Genomic DNA, 5,502 nt, shown 5'->3' with positions numbered 1-5,502 from the left:
ATCTTCCGAAATTCTTCCTATTGAATGGAGAGATGATCCACTTCTCAGTTAAGAATTTCCAAAAGTCCTATTTCCGGGTCTGGGGAAAACAGGCCCAGAAAAATTTGCCCTCAAAAAGTATCATTTGCCTTTAGTCAACATGGTATCTTGAATGCCTTCAAGAAAGTGTTCCGGAGGGAGTGGGGCGAAGGGAGAAAGAAAACCCCCAAAACTGTTGACCTTAGTCAAGATGGGTACCTTTGGCCTCGCTCTATCAGAATGCGCATGCCCTCTCTTGTGTCCCCGCCCTTCTCCGTTGCCCTGGCGTGTGCGTCAGAGCGTGGGCGGGGGGAAACACCGCGGGAGGAATAAATTTCTCTGTGATTGGTTGGTGCAGGATTTCAAACCTGGCCTAGCGGCGCGGTGCTGTTCTGCCGTTGGGTGAGACGCGGAGGGAAGTAGAAGGCCGCCCGGGTGGGGCCAGGCGGACCCGAAAAGGTGGGTGTCGGGGGTTGCGAGGAGAGGTGTTTGTGGCGCTGGGTCTTTTGGGGGAGGGAGGCGTCCCCGGTGGTGAGCTGTGGCCCTCACGGGGTCGGGGTAGGGGGAGGCCGGCACCTACAGCTCCTCCTCCGCGGCCCTCCTCCGGCCGGGGGCGCGGGCGGCCTGAGCGGGCTTTACTTAGGGAGTGGGGGGTTCTTTAGTGGCGCCATGTTTTGTGGAAAGCCGGGGGCGTCTTTTTGAGATGGTGACTTCAACAGGGCAGAAGCTACCCCAAATAAATGGCTTTCACTTAAAGACAGAAAGTAGGTGGGGTAGCAAGACTTTTTCGACGGTTCTTTTCGGAGGAACAAAACTTTTTCAATGGGAAAAGCCCTGGTGTTCTAGAGGCCGAGGCGGCTTGGAGTGGAACCCCACTTTCTAGTGGGCTGTGTGAGTCTCGGGAAATGATGACATTTGCCTTTCTCATTAAAATCTCAGCCTTAGAAACAGCAAGGCCTTACTTTATCCTTTCACATAGATCCCTGTTCATATCTAGATCCTATAGACTCATCTACAGAGGGAGTCTATAGGAGGGAGTGTATAGGATTGTGGGTTGGGTGGGAAGATAAGCTTTTTTTTTTTAAAGAAACGTCATCGTACTCTTTAATGTGGTGGGTGAGCTTTCGAGTTATTGAAAATGTTTAGGGAGCACGCCTTTCCTATAGGTTAATCATTCAACAGGCATTCAGTGCAAAATTAAGTACAAGACAGTCTTACTTGGCTTTAAATGAGCTTGCAACTTATTTGTGCTAATAGAACTTAGAAAGATAACTGTGGTGAATATAGTAGGCCTTTACACTGTTGAGAATACGTTAGTCCGGCCCTTTTAGAAAATATTTTGCACCATTTATCAAGAGTCATAAGAGATTTTTTTTTACCATCTAACTTGGTACTCCAAGCCTTGGAAGTGCATTTTTAAGGAACATGGCCACTTGAAGAAAAACACTGTCCGTAGTGATGTTCAGCTTATTCGTTCATTGAATATTTTATCATCATTTGCCAAATGTCAGTCATTGTTCTAGGCACCAGAAACTCATCAGTGAGCAAAAATCTCTGCCTTCTTGGACGTTAAACTAGTGGGGAGACAAACAATAAACCAAATAAGTCAGTTAATATGTAAATAAGTTAGATGTAGATAAATTTTTTTGAGCAAAGTAAAGCAGGAGTTTGGGGGGAAAGATGCAATTTGAAAGGGTGGTTAACAATGGGACAATGTTTTTTTAATTGAAGTGTAGTTGATTGACAGTGTTAGTTTCTGGTTACAGCAAAGTGAATCATGTTCTTTTTCATATTTTTTTCCATTATGGATTTTCTCCATTATGGATAATTACAGGTCGTGCTATACAGTACTCTTGCCTGGAAAATCCCATGGACGGAGGGGCCTGGTGGGCTGCAGTCCATGGGGTCGCTAGGAGTGGGACACTACTGAGCGACTTCACTTTGACTTTTCACTTTCATGCATTGGAGAAGGAAATGGCAACCCACTCCAGTGTTCTTGCCTGGAGAATCCCAGGGACGGGGGAGCCTGGTGGGCTGCCGTCTATGGGGTTGCACAGAGTTGGACACGACTGAAGCGACTTAGCAGCAGCAGCAGCAGCAGCTATACAGTAGGACTTTGTATGTTTGTCTATTTTATGTATAGTTGTTTGTATCTGCTAATCCCAAACTCCTAATTTATCCCACCCTCTTAGTGCAGGAGACCTGGGTTCAGTCCCTGGGTCGGGAAGATCTCCTGGAGAAGGGAATGGCAACCCACTCCAGTATTCTTGCCTGGAAAATCCCATGGATGGAGGAACCTGGTAGGCTACAGTCTATGGGGTCGCAAAGAGTTGGACACGACTGACTGACTTCACTTTCCTTTCACTTTCTTTCGTTTTTGGTTGCCATAAGTTGGTTTTCCATTTCTGTTTCATAAATAAGTTCATTTGTGCTGTATTTTAGATTTTACATATAAGCAATGTCATATGGTATTTGTCTTTTTCTGATTTCCTTCACTTAGTATGATAATCTCTAGGTCCATCCATGTTGCTGCAGATGGCATTATTTCATTCAGGGCTGAGTAGTATTCTACTATGTGTGTGTGTGTGTATATACATATGTGTGTGTGTATATATTACGTGTAGTATATATATGTGTATATATATTATACACACACACACCCGTACATGCCCCTTCTTTATCCATGCATCTGTTGATGGGCATTTAGGTCGTGTCCATGTCATAGCTATTGTAAATAGTGCTGCTGTGAACATTGGGGTGCATATATTTTTCAAACCATAGTTTTTTTCTGGATATATGCCCAGGAGTGGGATTACCAAATCATATGGCAAGTCTGTTTTTAGTTTTTCAGGACCTTCCGTACTGTTTTTTCCGTAGTGGCTGCTCCAGTTTATAATCCTGCCAACAGCGCAGGAAGGTTCCCTTTTCTCCATACCCTCTCTAGCATTTGTTATTTGCAGACTTTTTAATGATGGCCATTCTGACTTGTGTGAGGTGGTACCTCATTGTGATTTTGATATGCATTTCTCTAATAATTAGTGATGTTGAACATCTTTTCATGTGCTTTTGGGCGGCCTGTATGAGTAAATGACATTTGAATAAATACCTGAAGAAAGTGAGGGAGTGACCATATGAAAAATTCTAAGTAGAGGTAAACAGAATTACCCAAATGTTCAAGGAAGAGAACAGTTAAATAAATGTTCATCAACTTCTTGCAACTTAATGGAAACATGGTAGAAAAAAGTAAGACAATATATAAATCTATGATTGCAGTTCTATGAAATATGAGTGCATACTGGGCAAAGATTACTTCGGGAGGTGCATTGAGTTCAGGGTGGTGAGGTTTTAGTTTCACCATTAAAAAATGTTACTTTTTTTCTGAACAGAGAAAATTAACAGTATGAGGCAGCGTTTTATATCTGCCAGATGAGTGTTTTAGATAATAAAGAGGTTGTTTTATACTAAAATGATTACGGAACGCTTTCCATAAGTTGATAATACTTACATTAGACCCTGAAGAATGGAACACTTTGGAATGGAAAGAATTCACAGAAGAAAAAGAATAAAAGGAGAACTTAGTATAATGAACTGGTAATGATTTTATGAAAAATAGTAATTTGTCTCGTTCTGCTTTTTTTTTTTGTGGGGGGGGGGGGCGTACTGCACGGGCTTGTGGGATCCTAGTTCCCCCACCAGGATAGCTGGGCCCTCCGCAGTGAAAGTGCAGAGCCCTAACTGCTGGACTGCCAGGGAATTCCCTCTTATTCCGTATTTTAATCTTCATTCATGTTGGACTGAAGATGTTCTGTTTACTCTTTCTGCAGTTGACTTGCTCATGAGAACATTTGTTTTCAAGATATTCCTTCTGCCTGCCAGTTGAATAGAGGCTTTGATATGGTGAAGCAAAAGCTGGACATTTGGGAAAAAGAATTGTTCTGAAATAACTTTCATATGAAAGCATTTTGTAGTATTGAGACAGTCTTAGGGGATGTTTTTCCTTGGCAGCAGAGAACTGGTATTGTTAATTTCTTGGGACTCTTCAGATTTAGTAACGTTTGTGAGAATGTTTTTCATCAAAACTCTTTCCTGAAAAACTCATTGCTTTGTCTTACAATATTTAACACTCTTGATGCATCTAAAACCTGATGTATAGGTCTCTTAATAATGTTATTTGTAGGGGGAGGAAGAAGAGGATAGAGACTTTTCCCAGGATACCCTGCAGTAAGATCTGCAAATAGTCTGTTATTCTGAAGGATGATGTCTGTTCTCTTGGCTGGGTGATTGAAATTAAATTGGGGACTCAAAGCAATCACATCAAGCTGAGACTCTTTCCTGGTGATGCCAAATTGCTCCCTTAAGGATACTCACAGATTGGGAATCTGTAACATAGTGACTTCTCCACCTCTGGGGCTTCTCATCAATAACAGCTGAGATTCTCTAGCACCTTTTTGTTTAAAGTGCTCCACAAACTGATTTCCTTGCTACACACAAGGATCATTTCAGCTTTCCCAGAAGACAGCCGCCTCTGTAGTGAAAAAGTGACAGCTGTTTTACAGCTGCGCAGCAATGTACTACAATATGACTTTGTTTGTGTTTCCGTTCACATTAGTGTATCTCCTAGCTATGAGCTAAATAATAAAGGGGGAGAAATAAACAAGTATTCATGAGGGTGAAGATGTGACCCAGCAGGAAAATTAACACGATTTTTAGTTGATACTGAATAGAATGAGTAAATTTTAACTTGTCAAGATATCAGGGTTAGTACTGATACAGAAAGATATTTTTGTCATCTATAAATAATTCCTTAGAGTCACTTCTATAGAACATAAATAAAAATACATAGTTCCCCAGCATACAAAGTGAAGAGGATTATATTTTCTGGTGCTGTTTGGATTGCCCAAAGTAATTCTGTCTTAGAGGAAAAACTAGCTCTTCTCAGATGCTATGAGGCTCATGTAGAAGAGCTTGTTTAAGAGCCTAGACCATGTCAAATTTTACTGTCTCCTCTGTTTTTGATTTGAAGTCCAGCTGTGGTTTGCTAATCACTATTCTAGGATGTAACTAACAACAATCACACAAAAACAAAACCAAAAAATTTATACCCACTCTAATACCCTATAGTCTTATTGTGAGGTTTGCTTTATACAGTATAAAACTTTTATCTCCATTAATTTGTAGAATTCTTTGAGGCAAATATGGCAAGTATTTTTGTTCCCATTTATAGATGTGTTTCAGAATTTTAAGTGACTTATCCACGGTTATACAACAGGTAAATAAAAGAACTAAAAGTTTATCCTAGGGCTTCTGTCACCTTTATTTAACTGTTTTCTTTGTTTCCATGTATATTAAACATGTTCAGGTAGAATGGAAATGCTTTTGACAATTAAATCATGTGGGGAATGTGTGTGTATTCATTCATGAGTTTGTTCTCTGGCTTCAATTTATCAAGTGTTTTTTTTTCTTTTTTTTTTTTAAAATAATCAG

At 40.9% G+C, this 5,502-nt stretch overlaps 1 protein-coding gene across 1 annotated transcript in view; it reads left to right on the top strand.

Moving 5' to 3' along the window:
• Positions 1–390: 390 nt before the first annotated feature.
• The window catches only part of RACGAP1 (Rac GTPase activating protein 1), a 25,802-nt gene continuing 20,690 nt past the window's right edge, over positions 391–5,502 (top strand). The window contains exon 1 of the mRNA XM_010857789.1: positions 391–477. The gene's annotated coding sequence lies outside the window, so the exon portion shown is untranslated. The remainder of the gene's footprint in view (positions 478–5,502) is intronic.

This window comes from Bison bison, unplaced genomic scaffold, assembly GCF_000754665.1.
Source record: "Bison bison bison isolate TAMUID 2011002044 unplaced genomic scaffold, Bison_UMD1.0 scf7180017864383, whole genome shotgun sequence".
In the NCBI taxonomy this organism is placed as follows: domain Eukaryota; kingdom Metazoa; phylum Chordata; class Mammalia; order Artiodactyla; family Bovidae; genus Bison; species Bison bison.
This window is presented reverse-complemented; position numbering and strand designations above follow the sequence as displayed.